Consider the following 20,930-nt stretch of genomic DNA (forward strand, 5'->3'; position numbering starts at 1 on the left):
GAGGCAATGAGGGGGAGGAGGCAGAAGAGGTGAGGGACAAGGGTGAAGAGGGGGAGGGCAGGGGTTCAGGAGCCGCAGGGGCAGTAGGCAACGGAGCCGGAGCTGGAGGTTGAGGGGCAGAGGGATAATGGGGAGGCGAGTCTGAGTCAAACACAATGAGGTCAGCCTGCGACTTGGGCAGAACAGCGGGAGGTGACGGAGAGGGTGTCTGGACAGGGAGCATAACCACCGGGGTTGATGCCCTGGAAGAGGAGGTAGGTGGCAGGAACGGTCTTACCTAATCCGGTGGTGTCTCACAGAGATCCTGCCAGACCATTATGTAGGGTTGTTAGTCCGGATGGCCATGTTGGCCAGGCTGAAAGACAGCCTCTTTCACTCGTCGGATGACCGGCAGATGGAATGAACCCTCCAGAGGCCAGTCCACTCTGAGAGTAGGCCACTCAGTATTACAGAAAACTTGCCATTTAGATTTCTTTACTAGAAGAGAAAGATTATGAGCCATTTCTCGTACGTCTGGCCAATGGGCCAGAGTGAGAGAGAGACATTGAAGCAGTTTGACCCATGTTAGTAGGCAACAAAATATACAACAACAAGGACACAGAAAAGACAATAGAGAAACAACGACCACTCAGAGTGTCCACAAAGAACCTAAAATGGTGCACCATCCAAACTGTCCATGCTGGCAACAGAGTTACTGAATTTCATCCGAAATTACCCAATAGGAGGCTTCTGGGCATCCCCAGTCCTCCTCCACCACCAGGGCGTCCCCCGGGGCTGTGACCTGCGACACCCGGACACGTCTGTCTGCTGCGGTTGGGGAAGGCTCACGCACCGCCCCAACAGTCACACTCGCCAGCCTGATATGCCTGACAAAACCGAGAAATCTGTCCCTGAACCAGGAAATCTGTCCCTGAAGCGATCGCTATTAAAGCGCCATTACTTACCCCAAGAGGGTCTGTTGGGAGCGTCCAGAGGCAGCAGAGCAGATCTCGCTGGGGCCTCCAAATGTAAGGGTCGCAGAACGTCTGCTGCCAAGGAACGACTCCAAGAGACACTCTCATGCAATCAGCAAAGGGTTTATTTTCTCCAGCATGCTGGGGCTGTCTAAACACTCAGGAACAGAGCAGCCTCGAGTGGAAGAAGGCTAGGGTTTTTATACAGTGCAACAAACAAATGGGAGGGGGTGAGTTCATACAAAGATCTCTAAGTTACAGAAACTTATTGTAGCTCTTTCTGGGTACCTGCAAGCATTATCGCATGATTCAGTTACACAAAGCAGTTTCCCAAGGCCATTTCTCAAGCAGATGGGGACAGTTTCACAGGCAAGTGGGGACACATGTTTCAACAGAGATAATTCGCTTCCTTATCACTGTGGCTACACTTGGATTTTTGCAGTTTCAGTTTTATGGCTTTACTTTTAAGCTTTTAACCCTTCACTTTCCCAGGTGCAAGAGCACCAACTGGATCAGCACTCTTATGGTATGCTGTGGCATATTTATCTGCCACACAATGATGCCAGCCCCATCAATGGTTCGCAATGCATGTTCTGGGAACCCCTAGTGGACCCTGACACTATCAAGGGTTATTTTGTTTTTTTGTTTGCTTGTTTTTGTTTTTGTTTTGTTTTGTTTTAGTGAAAACTACTTTCATGGAGCAGGTAGTCAAGATGCTTGTATCCTAAATTGGAGTACCTGACTTCAGCTTTCTGATAATGCAGGTGCTGAGAGGTAGTAGTGACAGTTCAAATAATTGGGTCCCTGCTACCCACATGGATTGCATTCCCAGCTCTCAGCTGTGGTGGAATGAGAAGGCCGTACCAAAATGGCCTCTGGCAAGTGAGCATCAGTTACTCAGGAATGACTTTGAAACCCAACTGGCAAAGGAGCCTGCCTGGCAACAGGCTGTGATTGGTTAGGGCATAAACCGCCCCTTGACTGGATTGGCTGTCTTGGCTATCTAAGCCCTGTAGCAACTGAAATAAATGAATCTGCAGGCTGCTCCTCTCTGGCCCACTTTCACCTGACTCCCGGGGTCTGTGTGGTGACTCAGCACCTCTTGCCCCCACAATGCTTCTCCTCTCAGAACGAATCCACAGCAACATCTGGTGCCCAACGCCCCAGCCCAGCCCTAGCTACTGAGGGCACTTGGGGTGTGAACCAGCAATTGGGAGTGCTTTCTCCTTCTCTGTCTCTATCTCCTGCCCTCTCTCCCTCTCATATAAATATGTAAAAAAATTATATGAAAAATAAGATGCATATGTATGGGAGTTTTCCAGACCGATTTTACAACAGGCTGAATACCGAAGCAGGTAAGAGAATCAAGCAATCTTTCTTTGTGCCAGGCATTAGAGATTTGCAAAAATATAAAATAATAGTACTTTCTTCATTAAATATGTTTTAGAAAATAGCTATTTTCATTAAAAGTGTTATTTATGGTAGCATTGAATAGCTTTAGTTTAAATGAATTCATAAATTTTATGTTTGTCACTTTTAATTTCTGTATGTTTAATAATAATAGGCATACAAAAAACCATAAGCTCTTATGGTCTTCAATTATTTGTAAGACTTTTAACGAGTATTGAGAACAAAAAATCCTGAATTTATGATATATTTTATAGTACAAATGTTTCCTTTTAGATTTTAAGTATTACAGACAATTAATAATATATTAAAAGTAAATCATGGGTTATCATTTAAACTAATTTACCATGCAAATTAATACTTTTTCTTTCCAAGAAATGTTATCAACTATTGATTTAGAATTAAATCAATAGCTGATTGAATTAAGCAGGAGTAGAACTGTCCATTTTTGATACTCACTCCAAATTATTCATATTACTTGCAAAATACTTCTGGCCAGGAGAGCGTCTTTAAAAAAAGATTTATCTTATTTACTTGAAAGACAAAATTACAGAGAGAGGCAGAGCCAGAGAGAGAGAGGTCTTCCAATCGCTGTTTTACCTCCCAGATGACCACAACGGCCAGAGCTGAGCTGATCTGAAGCCAGGAGCCAGGGGCCTCCTCTGGGTCCCCTACACAGGCACAGGAGCCCAAGAACCTGGGCCATCCTCCATTGCTTTCCCAGGCCACAGCAGAGAGCTGGATTCAAAGTGGAGCATCCAGTACCCAAACCAGTGCCCACATGTGATGCCAGTGCTGCAGGCTGGGGCTTTAACCTGCTGCACCACAGCACTGGCCCCAGAAGACCTTCTTAAAAGATCTAGATTTCAGGATCTGACTCTTTCATTAACTTACTGGGTAACTTCAGCAATGTCACTAAGTTGTTTGAGCATAATGATTTTGTTGCCTGTAAAATGAGACTAACAGTAATAATAAAGCTTACTTTGTAATACTAAGTAATATTTTTCTCAGTGCTTTGTATTTATTAATCACTTGATTCTCATGGCAGCCCTATTAACAAAGCATTTATTATCTTATTTTGCAGAGAAAAAAATTGAGCCATAGAAAAATAAACTTATCCAAAACAATTAGAATGGGGATTTGAACCCATAAATCAGAGTTTTTAATATGATTATATGAGAGCACTTCAAAATGTTCATGGAAAATGTATAGTATAAAAAACTGCATGGACTTCAAATAGTTTTCTACAAAAATAAATTTATCTTTTAATTCCATTGTCCATGAACTTTTTGGAGGACCCTTGTATGATGCTTCTCTGATTCCATCAGCCCTATATAAAATGACAGCGTTCTCAACAATGCATGCCATGTATGCTGAATAGTAATCTACAGGATTCCAGCTTTAACTTCACAGACCCTGTATCCCCAGATTCCTTTTCTTTTAGCTTTCCTTTACCCCTATTGTTGTAACTTATTTCTCTGATATTATTTTCAAAATATGAGCCTTTGGATATACAGAGAAAGTGTTCATTATGTTACTCTCAAGTTACCTTAAATTCCCCAATATGTACATTTCCAAATGGACTAAATAAAATTTATCTATGATCTGAATGTATGTAACCCATAAGCAGTCATTATGCAAGCACTGACTGCTAAACCAACTCAATCTTACTTCATTTGATAATTATATTATCACTTATAATATGATATGAGACCAAAAATGTTGAGAATGATTTTTAAAAAGAATACTACTACTACCATGTCACAGAATGAGTCTACTTGGACAGAACTATTCAGAGAACATATTATCTGAAATAATGACTCAGAAACCCTATGGAACAGCTGAAGGTTAGGCATGTGAGAAAGTACAAGGGAGTATATTATGTCACTTCCCAACTCAAAGCACTCTAGTGATTTCTAAATATTAGAAAGTTATAATAAAAAAACACCTCCAAATCTCAGTCTAAAAACTTCCCCAGTTTTCCCTCCTGATACTCTTACCGTAAGCTCTACACTTTGGCCAGGCATGCCTCTTTTCCTTTCCTTTGATATATTTCATTTCATTTCAGGACCTTTGGATTGTGGTTCCCTTGGATGTTGGATATCTCCATTCCCACATCAGCAGGTCTAAATCACTTTGTTTAGGAGGTCTGTCCTTAGTACCTGTTATAATTAGCACCACAAATGCCACTCACTACACTATTAAAATATCTCATTTAGAGGCCAGTGCTGTGGCGCAGTGGGTTAACACCCTAGCCTGAAGCGCCAGCATCCCATATGGGCGCTGATTCAAGACCCAGCTGCTCCTCTTCCAGTACAGCTCTCTGCTATGGACTGGGAAAGCAGTAGAAGATGGCCCAAGTCCTTAGGCCCCTGCATCCATGTGGGAGACTTGGAAGAAGCTCCTGGCTCCTGGCTTCAGACTAGCACAGTTTGGGCCACTGCGGCCAACTGGGGAGTGAACCAGCAGATGGAAGTCCTCTCTCTTTCTCTCTCTTTATCTCTGTAACTCTGACTTTCAAATAAATTAATAAATCTTTTTTAAAAATCACAATTAATTGTTTCTTATGATTTATATATGCTAGTTGTATTCTTTTTTTTGACAGGCACAGTTAGAGAGAGAGACATTGAGAAAGGTCTTCCTTCCATTGGTTTACCAGCCAAATGGCTGCTATGGCCTGTGTGCTGTGCTGATCGGAAGCCAGGAGCCAGGTGCTTCCTCCTGGTCTCCACGCAGGTACAGGGCCCAAGGATTTGGGCCATCCTCCACTGCTCTCCCGGACCACGGCAGAGAGCTGAACTGGAAGAGGAGCAACCAGGACATAATCTGGCACCCCAACCTGGACTAGAACCCAGAGTACCGGCATTGCAGGTGGAGGTTTACCCTAGTGAACCACCACACCAGCCAGTTGTATTCTTATTTATTGGTTTACTTGTCCATTGTCTTTCTTCTCCTGGCTGGGATCCACGTAGCTCTTTCCATTGCAGCCAATTGGGGATTGAACCAGTGGATGGAAGACTCCTCCCATCCACCTCTGCCTCTCCTCTCTCTGTGTAACTTTGACTTTCAAATAAATAAATAAATCTTAAAAAAAACTGTCCTAAAGAAACTGATATTTTATCTCATGAGAATGCTAGACAAACAGAACTCTAGTATTTATCTGCTAAGCATATTTTTTCCATGCACTAAATCTGAACTTTGAACATCCACTTCATTTTTTCTTGAGGAGCACTCAGTCCAGTGCCCTTCTTATCACAGAAACAAATTATAACCTTATCTGGAAAATCAAACATCTCTATCCCCATGTCAATTTTTTTTTGTTTCAGGAATTAGCAAATGTTTAGTAGAAGGCCAATCACTGCATTGTTTTTATTAAGAGGTAGAGAGAGATAGAGAGATCTTCCACTGGCAGGTTCATTTTCCAGATGGCTGCAACAGCCAGTGGCAGTCAGGCCCAAGCCAGGAGCCAGGATCTTCTTTCTGGTCTCCAAAGGGGATGGCAACAGCCCAAACACTTGGACCATCTTGTACTGATTTTCCTAGGCTATTAGCGGGGTGCTGCATCAGAGACTTGCATGAGCGCCCATATGGAATGTCAGCATTGCAAGCTGCTGCAGCTTTACCAGCTATACAACAGTGCCATAAAATCTCCCATATTTTAAGGTTATCTGATAAACCACCTGAATACCACCTGAAAATTTAATTAAGCAGTGTAAAGCAACAGATTCACAGGTTCCAGAAATTACGCTTGGACATCTTTAGGAAGCCATTAACATGCCTATCACATGGTCTGAACAACATGAACCTGTCAGATTCAGTTAAAAGGCAATTATATGTTGCCTACAAGAAACACAACTTATATTTATTTATTTATTTTTTAAAGGTCAAGTGACAGAAAGGGAGAAATCTTCAATCCACTGGTTCACTCTCTGAATGGCCACAATGTCCAAGGCTAGTCCTGGCCAAAGCCAGGTGCTCAAAACTCCATCCAGCTTCCCACTTGGGTAGCAGGAGGAAAAGCACTTGGGCCATACTCTCCTGCCATCCCAGGCACATTCACAGGGAGCTGCCTAAAAAGCAAAGCCACTGGGACTCAAATCATTGCTCCAGAATAGGATGCCAGATGGCATTTGGCAGCCAGTCCACTGTGCCACAATTCTGGCTCCTGAAAACTTATTTTAAATATGAGGCAGGGGCAGGTGCTGTGGTGCAGCAGGTTAATCCTCCATCTGTGGCACCGGCAACCCATATGGGAACCAGTTCTAATCCCAGCTGCTCTTCTTCCAATCCAGCTCTCTGCTGTGGACTGGTAAGGCAGTGGAGGATGGCTGAAGTGCTTGGGACCCTGCAGCCACATGGGAGACCAGGAAGAAACACCTGTTTCCTAGCTTCATATTGGCACAGCTCTGGCCATTGCAGCCATTTGGGGATGAACCCAATGGAGGGAAGACCTTTCTCTCCATCTCACTGTCTACAACTCTACTTCTCAAATAAATAGATAAAATCTTTAAAAACATATAAAGCAATACATTTAAAATAAAAGTATAGAAAAACATAAATCATTGTAATCAAAAAAATCTGGGCACAGGGAAGAGATGGCAGCAAAATGGCCAATGAGAATTCTAGGGAGTTAGCCCTCCTCAGAAATATGGAAAATCCATCAGATTAAAACACATTGGCCCTCTGGAAGCTAGCAAAAATATACAGCCACCAAACAAACACATAACCAGGAGCAAAAGCACTGAAGCACTACACAAAGCATTAGAACATGCTAGCTTACCCTTGCCCCTTTCCACACCCCAGCACAATGCTACTTTTGAAGGTCTCAGAATAGTTATTTTAAAATAGTTTGAAAAATTCACTAAAGAAACCACGCCTACAACTCACAGTCATAACAACAACTAATCCTAGAGAATCTTATTTCCAAAGTTGCCTCAAAATATCCACTATTCAAATGAAAGAAATACAAGATATGCCAAGAGACAAGACAGTATGATTAATTCATAACAAATAGGAAATTAACAGATTCTTCCTAGGAGGTTCAGATACTGGAATTACTAGAAGACAATAAGTCAATTGTTAGAAATATGTTCAAGCAGATAAAAAAAAAACTAATGAAAATCAGGAAACTGATATCAACAAATAAAGAATATCAGTAAAACGAAGTTATGAAAAGGAACCACATAGCAATTTTGAAGCTGGAATGAACAACTGAAATAAAAACTCACTAGAGAGGTTTAATTGCACATTTGTGCAAGTAAAAGAAAAAAAAAACATTAGTGAACTTGAGGGATTCCTAATTAAAATTATCCTGTCTCAGGAGCAGAAATAAAAAAGCTAGATTATCTCTGTTAACCAACTATATTAATTATACAGAAAGTAAACTTTAGAAAAAAATAATGTTACATACAAAAATGAGAATCATTTCATAGTTTTTCTTTTCAAAAAGGGGCAGTAAGGACATAGAAGGCTTGAACACAGTAGCAAACTATTTGGTATAATTAACATCTGTAGTATACTTCACAAATCAATAGAAGAAGGTACAACTAAAATGCCAAAATTAAGAAAAAAAATCACAAAAAAGTTAAAACTTCAAATTAGATGAAGCATATCCTCCTACAATAAAAAAGTATTATAATCAATACCAAAAAATATGAAAATACATAAGTACCTAGAAATTAAATGTAATCTTAGAATTAATGAGGAACTCAAAAGGAAAATTGGGAGGTATTTTGAGTGGAATGAAAAGCAGTCACAAAACAGTGAAATTTATGAGATATAGTTATAGCATTGGAGATAAATATTTAGATCTACATGTCTATATCAGAATAGAAAGTTCTCAAACCAGGACCATTAGCATTCTACCTTAAGCAATTTTTCAAAAGAGTATCAAAGAGAAAGGAAGCACATAAATAAAAATGAAAGAAATCACCAAAACAAAAACAGCAAAGAAGAAAATCAGTGAAACATCTTTTTATGGGCATATAATGACACATGATAGGAATAAAATACAGAAGTCAGATTGAAGTAAGTAGCTAGATCTGTGACATCAAAATAAATGTTGACAGCAATAGGTTATATTGAATCAAAAGGAAACCAAGAGTCTAGGTAGATAAAAATAGCAAATAAGTAAATATAAAATCTGATATGGAATGGGATATTTTGGCTTTGAAATGAGGCATTTAACTTAATTGGGAATGCTTAAATTTTGACTCAGAATGTGAACATGCACACCACAATAAAACATTGATTACAAAATTAAGGGTTTTTTTTTTTTAAAAAAAAACACTTATTTATTCAAAAGGCAGAGTTACAGAGAGGCAGAGGCAAAGAGAGGGAGAAAAGTCATCCATCTGCTGGTTCACTTCCAAAGTGGCCACACAAGCTAGAGCTGGGTCCATCTGAGCCAGGGGCCTGGAGCTTCTTCTGGGTCTCTGACATGGCCACAGGGGCCCAGGACTTAGACCATCTTCTCCTGCTTTCCCAGGCCACAGCTAAGAGCTAGATAGGAAGTAAAGCAGCCAGGATTGAACCAGCACCACATGGGATGCCAGCACTTCAGGTGGTAGCTTTACCTGTTAATGCCATGGCACCAGCTTCCCTGAAATTAAGTTCTTGACCTGAGTTGGCTGCATTGCGGGAGTTTGGCACATCGCGAGAATTCAGGAGTGGCCAGCCTGCATCGTGGCAGTTGGGGAAGACGGGAATTCAGGAGAGCCCAGACTTACGGGTGCTGCATTGTGGGATTGAAATGGAAGACAGAGAAAGGAAGAGTCCTCCCTGCAAGGACGAGATGAGTGTCCATGTCCCGGGTGTCTGGAAGTCTTTTCCAGACCCTCCATGTTTTAGGCAAATCTCAACTCTGGTCTTCCAGACACAATAGAGAATGCAGAAGCCTGAGGTGAGACTGGGGCCCATCACTGCAATAGGGAGTGAACCAAACAGCGCCACCTTTCAAGCCTCACGCCTGCATGTGGCCCAGCCTCTCTAGTTGTGGGTCCACCCATATGTATCCCGTCCTAACTGACCCCACCCCATCCTGGCCCCCAGAGGAAGCTGCACCAGGTGACCCCTCAGAATTCTTCCGTTGCTCATTCATTTCACTAGATGCTCCTGTGCTCCACTACATGCTAATTACCAAATGCTGGGAACAGAGCAATGCTAAGGAAACACAATCTCAGTCTGCAAAGTAATTAAGCTAAACATTCTAATTTTTTATTTCTTATCCTGTGACTGGAAATACTGTAAGGCATGTAGCAAATACAAGAAACAACAGAGGGTGGATTTTACTAAACTTCTTCTGTTGATAGTATTTTGAACTGGAATGGAAGGACAGATCCCAGCTTGGATGACCAAACCAGGTGTCCCCAGGAAACATCTTTCAGTATAGTAGGAAGGCAGGCCTACAGGAGGGAGTAGAGTCAAGTGCTCTGCAGTATTTTTAAGTTATTATTTCGAAAAGTTACCATCTGTTGGTTGCTTTTTCCTCTGTGCTGGTCTAGCACATTTGTTCAGTGGATGAGGAGGATGAAGAAGTTTAGGAAAGTGCAATCTAGCTCTCTGCTGCTGCCTGGGAAAGCAATGGAAAATGGCCCAAGTGCTGGACCCCTGCACCCACATGTGAGACCTGGAAGAAGCTGCTGGCCCCTGGGTTCCAGTAGGCTCCGCTCCGGCCTTGTGGCCACCTGAGAAGTGAACCAGCAGATGGAAGACCTCTCTCTCTCTCTCTGCCTCTGCCTCTTGTCTCTCTTTAGCTCTGCCTTTCAAATAAATAAATATTTTTTTAAAAGTAGTTTAGTTTTGCATACAAAAGCAAAAAAAATAAGAAAAAAAATAGGGCCCAGCATTGTGTCAAAGCCAGTTTAGCCACCACCTGTGAATCTAGCATCCCATACACTCTAGCTCCCTGCTAATGTGCCTGGGAAGGCAGCAGAGGATGCTCCAAGTGCTTGGGTCCCTGCACCCATGGTGGGAGAACTGCAGGAAGCTCCTGACTCCTGGCTTTGGCCTGGCACATTGCCGGCTGTTGTAGCCAGTTGAAGAGTGAACCAGTGAATGGAAAGTCTCTCTCTCTCTCTCTCCCTCACTCACACTCTCTCCCTCTGTCTCAGTCTGTCTCTTCCTCTCCCTGTGTAACTCTGATTTTCAAATAAATAAATATTTTTGACAGCATTATAGAAAGAGAGAGACAGAGACAGAGACAGAGACAGAGAAAGGGCTTCCTTCTGTTGGTTCACCCCTCAAATGGCCACTACGGCCAGTGTGCTGCATCAATCTGGAGCCAGGAGCCAGGTGCTTCCTCCTGGTCTCCCACATGTATGCAGGTGCTCAAGCACTTGGGCGATCCTTCACTGCCCTCCCAGGCCACAGCAGAAAACTGGACAGGAAGAGGAGCAACTGGGACTAGATCCGGGCACCCATATGGGATGCCGGCACCACAGGTGGAGGATTAACCAAGTGAGCCATGGCGCCGGCCCCCCAAATACATCTTTTTTTTTTTTTTTTTTTTGACAGGCAGAGTGGATAGTGAGAGAGAGAGACAGAGAGAAAAGTCTTCCTTTTTGCCATTGGTTCACCCCCCAATGGCCAGTGTGGCTGGTGATTCATGCTGATCTGAAGCCAGGAGCCAGGCGCTTCTCCTGGTCTCCCATGCAGGTGCAGGGCCTAAGAACTTGGGCCATCCTCCACTGCCTTCCCAGGCCATAGCAGAGAGCTGGCCTGGAAGAGGGGCAACCGGGATAGAATCCAGCGCTCCAACCGAGACTAGAACCCGGTGTACCAGCACCGCAAAGTGGAGGATTAGTCTGTTAAGCCACGGCAATGGCCTCAAATAAATCTTAAAAAAATATAATGTAAGCTTCACCAAAATTGAGTCTATCATCTCCCTGATGTTCCAAATGCTTGGAACATTCCTAACACAAGGTAATCACTGGAGCAATGAACAGGTGCTCTAACAGCAGTAATGGAACTATTAGTTGTAGAAAATGATTTTTTTAAAAAGATTTATTTATTTGAAAGTCAGAGTTAAACAAAGAGAGTAGAGGCAGAGAGAGAGGTCTTCCATCCAATGGTTCACTCCCCAGAGAGCTGTAATGGTCAGAGCTGTGTGGATCCAAAGCCAAGAGCCATGAACATTCTCTGAGTCTCCCACATGTGTGCAGGGGCCCAAGGACTTGGGCCATCGTCTACAGCTTTCCCATGCCATTGCAGAGAGCTAAATTGGAAGAGGAGCAGACGGGACTAGAACAAGTGACTTTGTGGGATTCCGGTGCTTCCGTGTGGTGTTAACACCCTGCACCACAGCTCTGGCCTCTGTAGATAGTGAATTAATGTTGCCACTGACATACTTAATTGTGCGATTTCATAAAAGAGGAATCACTTCCTTTTAGAAAGAAAGTGTAGAAAATGCAGAGAATTGGAGTTTGCCAGGCAAGAAAGATGAAAATATATTGATACAAGCTGTTTGGAGTGATCTCTGCAGGTTTGTGGTTCACAGTAGATCATAAAATTATCCTTAAAGGGGAGGAAATTACAAGGTTGTTGGAGACTTAGGGAGAACATTTAAAGTGGTTTGTAGTTCCTGAATAGGTTAAGCATTTTACATGAGGGTACAGACAAGAAATGTAAAGAGTAGAATGTCAAACTGTATTTTTTCACACCTCAGCCTGTGGCGCTGGTATCCCATATGGGCACCAGTTCTAGTTCTGCCTGCTCCTCTTCCTGTCCAGCTCTCTGTTGTGGCCCAGGAGGGCAGTGGAGGATGGCCTAAGTGCTTGGGTGCCTGCACCTGCGTGGGAGACCAGGAGGAAGCACCTGGCTCCTGGCTTCAGATGAGTGCAGTGCCGGTCATAGTGGCCTTTTGGGGGGTGATCCAATGGAAGGAAGACCTTTCTCTGTCTCTCACTGTCTAACTCTACTTGTCAAATAAGTACAAAAAGAAAGAACAACTATTTTTTCAGAAGGCAGAGGTACCTGTTGATTATTTCTAGAGAATTGATTGGAGTAACTACCTGGAATGGAGGCTAAAAGCATGAGAGAAGAATTAGACAGATAGACCAGGTTATTAGATGTTTTGTCCATCTGGATAAGAGGGCCCCCAACTGCTTCTGCCCTCTTTAAGCACTGTGACCAAGGTCCATCCCAACTCTTTTCCCTTCCAGAACCTGAACAGAATCAGCATTCTTCCTGCATCTCTAAGCTTCAGTCAGTGTCCTCAATTTAACAAAAACAGAAATGCAGTAGTAAAAATCTGCTTTGTTATCATTTTGTCACCAAACATTCACTTACTTTTGGTAAATATTCTGACTATTGCCCTTTGGGGAACTAACTCCATCCTTAGTTTCAGATCATGTGCAAGTAGAATTGTCTTTTCCTGATACTCTTATTTTAAGGATAAATTTGGACAAAAAGTTCATCCTCTGTTTTGGGCAACAGTGACTGATTAGATGTGTCCATGTTAATACATTTGAAGGGACTAATACAAGAGACAACCCATTTTTAATTATGCTGAAGGTTGAAGGATATAACTGTGAAACTGCCAGACACAAAGACATAGTGAAGCCAGCCTAAATATAGCCAAGAAATGCTAGAAAATGAATCCTTATGGTATCATTAGGCCAGCATGAACACTGCTGCCTAAGGCCATTCTCATTTCCAGACTTTTTCAGGTGCCCAAGTCAACAGCTTCTCTTTTTTGTTGAGTTATATTTGCTGTCACTTACATCCAAATTCATTCTCACAACAGGAGGAATCTCTCTATTCCTGGCTCCCTCTTCCATGTTTGCCCTCTAGATGTTCATAAATATTACCTTCTCACTCAAATTGTCTTTCTATAAAGGGGGATAAAGTTAATGATTTCATACTGTTCTAAGTATTAAATGGAATACTATACAGAAATCACAAATTTGTTCCACAACACTAAACTATGGCACACAGTACTTAATTTTCCTATATGAAATCTGGCTCAAAGCCTCAATTTTAACAGGTGGGAAAATATCCAATATGAGTGACTCTTGGGACCTTTTGTATACTTAGCTTAGTATCCAGTGTCAAACAAAGATACTATGGTTGGCCAATGCAGTGTTTTGTTGCAGCTCCCAAGACAATGGAGCCTGAACATTAGTCATCTCAGCAAATATCATTTCATTCCTTAGGAACCGCTACTGCCTCCTGGATGACTTCCACACCAGACCCATCCACTTAGAACCTGTCTTTACAATGTACTGTTAGGCAGCTCTCCAACTTTCAACCCCTTAGCTCATCTTCTTCAACCTCATCTTCCCTTCCTAGGAACACCTAGATGAATGCCACTCCTACATGAGAATTTGGATAGCACTGTACGAAAGATGTATTGAAGCTGGTTTTGTTCAGGAAACATAAAAACTGTTAATAGCTCCTGAGACCAAGAACCCAGAACTCTTCAGAAGACAAGCATGAAAAGTTACATTCTTTCTTTTTGGAGTTCCTTCAGGCAGGAAAGTATAATCAATAGTTCAGTAAATTATCCTGTGACAATTGAAGGGTACCTAAAGCTGAGAAAGTAGGATGAGCAAGATTACTTTCCCTCTCATTATTGTCAGCAAAACCTCCCACCCACTATGAAGCTTCCATCACAATCAAGAGGGGTTACTTGCTGCCGCCTCCTTTCGGACACTACACTTAATAGATGGTCCATGAGTAACAAACGTTCTCACTGCCTCATCTGGTATTTCTCTGAATGGACGAATATGAGATCAAGGTAAGAAGACTTACTGTGTAGACCCCATTCAGTAATTCAACCTCTTTCAGCCACCATATCTCCCTTTGGTGGAAGTCCTCAGTAAGGTCATGGATACACAGAAAACACCCCAGAATGAAAGTTACATGCTCTGAGTTCCCTTCTATTGGCTTTTCTACTAATTGGGTGACTCATCCTCCAATGTGGAAGCATGAGAACCAAATGTCAGATGGGTGTGCTATATCACATGTATTTGTAAGATCAGGAATTAAATTTAATTAATTAGAAATTAAATGTAAAGATTAGAATTAAAGGAATAAATGAAAGTAAAATAAAATTTTTACTTTTTAACTCTTAATTGAATTAAGAATTAAAGAAAGGTGACTACTTGGGTAATTACAGTATATGCATAAGTGAAATTATTGTGATAAAGAATAGGAAGGAGGAATTGGGAAGACTTTATCATAAGATATCTAAACTACCTGTAAAAGTTTAGTTACTTGAAAATGGACTTAGATGACTTGTGAATGTATATTACAATCTCTAATGCAGGCACTGAATTATTTTGGAAGAAAAGTTATTGGTAAGCTGAGAAAGAAGAGAAGATTGAATCACATGAAATTTTTATGTAAAATATTATCAAATCATAAAAGAAGAATAACAGCATAACAAGAAAATCAGAAAACAATGAACAGATGGGAATAGTAAATTCTTATATATTGATAATTATTTTAAATGTAAGTGGATTAAGTTTTTCCATTAGAGTGGCTGAATGAATAAAATAGCAATATCCAACTTTATGCATGTAAGAGACTCACTTTAGCTTTAAGGGCACACGTAGGCTGAAAGTGAAAAGTTGTAAAAAAATATTCCATGCAACCAGTAGCCAAAAGAGAACAGATGTAGTTATATCAGACAAAATAGACTTTACTCAAAGGAATGAACTAAGCACCTCATAAAGATACCTGCACCTCCATGTTTATTGCAACTATAGCCAAGATATGGAGACAACCTCAGAATCCAGTAACTAAAAAATGGATAAAGAAATTGTGAGAGTGGAGATAAACACACATGACATATTTTGAAAAATTCACAGAAAATATAATTAAAGATAAGTATTTGGCATAAAATGAAATCCATGAAGTTTCTTCATAGTTTGCATTTTCCAAAATTTTTGAAGTGCCTTCATAGTTAGAATTACAGAGACCTTGAAAAAGAAGAACCTTCCTTTCACAACAATAGTGAAGAAACTGCAGGATATTATGCTAATGGAAATAAGTATGACACAGAAAGAAAACTACTGTGTTGTCTCACATAGAAAGTCTAACAAGAAAATTTAAAAGTTGAATACATAGAACAGAAAATACAATGATAGCTACTAGTGGTGGGTGTGGCAGGAGGAGAGGATAGGGGTCAACATATACAAGGTTGTAGTTATGGAGGATGAAGAATTCTAGAGAACTAATGTACATCATGAGACCTATGGTTATGGTTAGTAATATTGCATTGTGTCCTGGAAACTTGCTAAGAGAGCAGATTTTTGAATGATCATGAAACAAAGCAAATTACAAAGGAGTAACAGATTATGACTATGTTAGTTACCTAACATGAATATTTGAAATAATCATTTCATTATGTATGACAAGTCTTCAAAAAGTTGATGGAAATGCATATTATGAAAAAGAAAACTTGGGGCTGGTGCCATGGCTCACTTGGTTAATCCTCTGCCTGTGGTGCCGTCATCCCATGTGGGCTCTGGTTCTAGTCCTGGTTGCTCCTCTTTAAGTCCAGCTCTCTGCTGTGGGCTGGGAGGGCAGTGTAGGATCGCCCTGGTGTTGGGCACCCTCAACCACATGGGAAACCAGGAAGAAGCACCTGGCTCCTGGCTTCGGATTGGCACAGCGCCAGCCGTAGCGGACATTTGGGGAGTAAACCAATGGAAGGAAAACCCTTAAAAAAAAGAAAAAAGAAAAAGAAAACTATGAATTTCAAACTTTTGAACAAAAATATCTTTTTAAAAACAGATTTATTGGGGTTGGCACTGTGGCGTAGCAGGTAAAGCCACCGTCTGCAGTGCCAGCATCCCATATGGGCTCCAGTTCAAGTCCTGGCTGTTCCACTTCCAACCCAGCTCTCTGCCATGGCCCGGGAAAGCAGTAGAAGATGGCCCAAATCCTCAGGCCCCTGTACTCACTGGGAGACCCAGAAAAAGCTCCTGGCTCCTGGCTTCAGATCAGCACAGCTCTGCCTGTTGTGACCAACTGGGGAGTGAGCCAGTGGATGGAAGGCCTTTCTCTCACTCTCTCTGCCTCTCCTTTCCTACATGTGTAACTCTGAGTTTCAAATAAATGAATAAATAAATCTTAAAAAAAAGGACTTGTGCTACCTTCCGTTTTCCAAGGCAATAGCAGAGAGCCGGATCAGAAGTAGAGCAGCAAGGATTCAAACAGGCACCCATATGGAATGCTGGCACAGCAGGCGGCAGCTTTACCTGCTATGCTACAGCACTGGCACCACCAAACTGTCTTTTAGTTTCATTTTGCACAAACCTTTTGAAATATCCTCCTATATCAAAATGTATTGTATACCTTAATATATCATCTAAACTAAAGAGAGGGTAAATAAAATATCATCTAAATCAAAGAGTAAATGAAATTATTGTTGAAAATCACAGAAGACAAACAAAAGCTGCAATGAGTAGTCAACAGTTCCAGACATGGTAGATAATATCCCAAGTCTGAGAAAATCGCCTTAAGTGTCATTCGTCTAATTTTACCGACTGAAAGATAATATATTACCTACAATACACTCATGTTAAATATAAAGACAGACAGATGGAAAGTAAAGAGATAGTGGAAAATACACCATGCTCACACTAATCAAGAAAAGGGGGGTAGAATATAATTTTGGACAAAGCAAACTTTAGAACAAGGAAAATTATCAGGAATAAAGAACAGAATGTACAAAAGGGTCAATTGTCTAGAAGTAATAGCAATCCTTAATAGGTATACACTTAAAAACAGAATGTCAGAATACAAGTATATGAAGCAAAAATAGAAACACAGGAGAAACAGATGAATCCACTTTTGAATGTCAGCAAGTCTCTCTTAGTAAGATACAGATTCAGCAAGCAAAAAATCATAAAAACATTGTTTATCTGAACAGCACCATCAATCAACTTGACCTAGTTGGCATTTATCAAATATAAGTTGCACGGAGAGAGTAGAGGCAGAGAGGGAGAGAGGTCTTCCATCCATTGATTCACTCCACAATTGGCTGCAATGGCTGAAGCTGCACTGATCCAAAGCCAGGAGCCAGGAGCTTCTTTTAGGTCTCCCATGTGGATGCAGGGGCCCAAGGACTTGGGCCCTCTTCTATTGCTTTCCCAGCACATAGCAGAGAGCTGGATTGGAAGTGGAGCAGCCAAGTCTTGAACCGGCACCCACATGAGATGGCAGCACTGTAGAATGCAGCTTTACCTGCTGTACCAGAGTACTGGAACAAATAGGAATCTTAAATCTACTCTTTGACCGTAATGGAATAAAACTAACATTTAATAACAGAAAGATAGCTAGAAAATCCCCAAATACATGGTGATTAATCAGCACAATATTAACACATGGGTCAAAGATATGTCAGCAGGAATTTTAAACTATTTTAAAATGAAAATTCAACTTAGGAAATTTTGTGGTATCCAGCAAAAGCAGTTCTTAGAGGGAAATTGAGAGCATTAAATTCCTGTGTTAGCACAGAAGAAAGAGCTAAACCCTCTTAGTAGCTCTGGTTTACTCACCTGACTGATGCCTCTGTTGCAAGAATATTAGAAAACATAGGCTCCTCTTTAATAATAGAAGGCAGGAAGTCAATAATAGGAATACCTTGGAAACCAAGCTGTATCCCAGCCATGTTTCAGAAAAGCCCTTCTGACAAACAACATGGCCCACATGATCAGAAACTGGAAACTAAGTGTGTACCTTCTAGACCAGATTTCAAGGCCCACATCACAAAGCTTTAGCATAGATACTAGAAGTTCAAGAGTTTGGGAGAAGGAACAACATGGGGGAGATGAATTCCCAGTCCTATTCCCCCTACACACTAAATGATCTGTTCATCCTCCTGGGGTCCTTTAGATCTCTCCACGCTACCTTCTAATCATAGATTTCTATTATACCATATTGTTACCTAGGCATTAACTCAGACTCCATGTAAGTTTTGAACAAAAAGTCTAATATGCCCAGGGATTTTTGCCCTCAACATCTACTCTGTTCTCAAATAAGGCTTTCTATATATACAATGTATTTTAACTCTACAGAATCAGAAATAGACTTAGCAACAGCCCACTCCACGTTATTTCCTCAAAAGGATTCATATTTGCTAAAGACCATTACTAAAGAACAGAGTAGCCTCTACCAAAGTGCATAAAGCCCAACAAAGAGGAAGATGAGGGCATGGCATATCTACCCATGGCAACAATTTAAACATCTTTTAGTATTCTTCCCCCTAGAACCCCTTTGAAGTTATTCTGTTCCTGAATGCTCTCAAATCTTGTTCCCTCCACAGAACCTGGTCTGCTATCCATCCTTCTTCCAAATTCCCTCTCTTATTCCCAACACATTTTTATTATGCCTTGATTTTTTTTTAAAAATGCATTTATTTATTTATTTATTTGACAGGTGGAGAGTTACAGAGAGGCAGAGGCAGAGAGAGAGAAGTCTTCACTCCCCAAATGGCCACAGTGGCCAGGGCTGTGTCAATCTGAAGCCAGGAACCAGGAGATTCTTCCTGGTCTCCCACATGCATGCAGAGGCCCAAGGACTTCAAGGCTCATTCTTGTGGTAGCATTCATCAATGTTCCCTTTTTATGGCTGAATTATGGGTCATTGTAAGTATGTGCCACACTTTCCTTATCCATTCATCAGCGGATGGACATTGGTGTGGTTTCCACATTTGGCTGCTGTGAATGCTGTTGCTGTGAATATTTATGTGCCATTTCAGTGTGCTTAATTTTTAATCTCTCTTGTGTATAATGCCTGGGTGAAAAATTGCTGGCTTCACTGGCAACTCTGTGTTTAATATTTTAAGGAACCGTCAAACTGTTTTCCAAAACACACCATTTTCATTCTCTTTAGAAATATGCAAGAATTCGTATCTCTCTACATTTTCTCAAAACTTATATCTTTTTTTCCAGTTATTATTCATTTGTTTTCATTTATTTGAAAGACAGGGAGACAGACAAACCAACAGAAACAGAGAAACAGATGGGGAGAGATTTTCCATCTGCAGGTTCACTGCCCAAATGCCCATAACAATGGGCCAAACCAAAGCTAAGAGACTGGAATTCCATGCAGATCTCTGAAGTGAATGGTAGGGGCCCAAGTGCTTGAGTCATCACTTGATACCACCCAGAGTTCACTTTAGCAGGAAGTTAGATAAGAGGTGGAAGAGGGGCTGGCACTGTGGCACAGCAGGTTAAAGCCCTGGCCTGGGGCTCCAGCATCCCGTATGTGCACTGGTTCTTGTCCCTACTGCTCTTCTTCCTATCCAGCTCTCTGCTGTGGTCTGGGAAGGCAGTAGAAGATGGCCCAAGTCTTTGAGCCCCTGCACCCATGTGGAGACCCAGAAGAGTCTCCTGGCCCCTGGCTTTGGATGTGTGCAGCTCCAGCCGTTGCAGCCATCTGAGGAGTGAACCAGTAGATGCAGGACCTCTCTCTTGATCTCTGCCTCTCTGTAACTCTTTCAAGTAAACAGAAAAAATCTTGAAAAAGCCACAAGAAACACATATTTTTTAAAAAAAATAAAGAGGTGGAAGAGCCAGATTCAAACCAAGCACTTGGATGTGGGATGGTAGCATCCCAAGAAGTGCCTCAACACATTGTGCCAAATGCCTACCCCTGTTATCTGGTTTTTTGATTGTGATCATTCTAGTAGGTGTGAAGTGGCATTTCATAGTGGTTTTCTACTTACTTTATGAGTAATAAAATCAAGGAGCTTCTGTTATAATTCTTTACTTTCAGTGGCATTTTAGGAAGGACATGAACTCTTAGTATAGTTGATCTACTAAGTATAATGAAGCAAAATAACTTATTTTACATTTGTAAAAGGAAAACATTTCTTCTAAGTATTGAAAATATTTGCATAGCAATCTTAGGGTTTTGTCCACCTGTACTGTTTCCTACTTCAGTTCCTTTTAATGTGATGTTGTCTGTGTGGTTAAGGAACTGTAATACTGTGCACTGAATTTGTTCTGAAAGATTACTTTCTGTATGGAGTAGGGGTAAGAATACCTTCTAATGACTTCTCAGGATTAACTAGAAGGCATAGCAGAGCTGATTGCCAAAAGCTCCAAAGCTCAATGTGGTTTAATCACCAATGGGGTTTACATTTGTTGTGGGTAAATATGTTCCTCATGTGGTAAATATCAAAGAAATGTTGAGAGCATCTACATAAGGCAAATAACATACCTTTTAAGAGATGAATGAACAATGTTTAAATTGAATTTACACTTTACTCATAGTGTAATGATGGGGTCCATCACACCTACCAAATGGTGACTGAAAGTTGTAGGGTAGGTACATGGAGAATCACATTATTCTACTTGATCCTGTGTATGTTTAAACATCTTTGTGATGAAAAGCTTTAAGAAAAAGATATTGAATACCTCATGAAGAGAGAAAGGAGGCAGTAAGGATTTCTGGGATGCATAAGTCAATTCATGAAGACCAGAGTTTAGTTATCTCTCAATAAAGACATTTCTGGAAGTCTAATTCCTTTGTAGTTGAGTACTGTGGAAGAAAGTGATTTTTTTGTGTGAGAAAGAAGAAGGAATGAGGAAGGGAGGAAGGGAGGAAGGGAGG

At 41.2% G+C, this 20,930-nt stretch overlaps 1 long non-coding RNA gene across 1 annotated transcript in view; it reads left to right on the forward strand.

The window, feature by feature from the left end:
* Nucleotides 1-19,054, forward strand: part of LOC133754292 (uncharacterized) — a 104,458-nt gene extending 85,404 nt beyond the window's left edge. Inside the window, exon 4 of the long non-coding RNA XR_009865191.1 lies at nt 18,750-19,054. This is a non-coding gene — a long non-coding RNA (uncharacterized LOC133754292). The remainder of the gene's footprint in view (nt 1-18,749) is intronic.
* The last annotated feature ends 1,876 nt before the right edge of the window (nt 19,055-20,930 follow it).

This window comes from Lepus europaeus (genome assembly GCF_033115175.1).
Source record: "Lepus europaeus isolate LE1 chromosome 12 unlocalized genomic scaffold, mLepTim1.pri SUPER_12_unloc_2, whole genome shotgun sequence".
Lineage (NCBI taxonomy): Eukaryota > Metazoa > Chordata > Mammalia > Lagomorpha > Leporidae > Lepus > Lepus europaeus.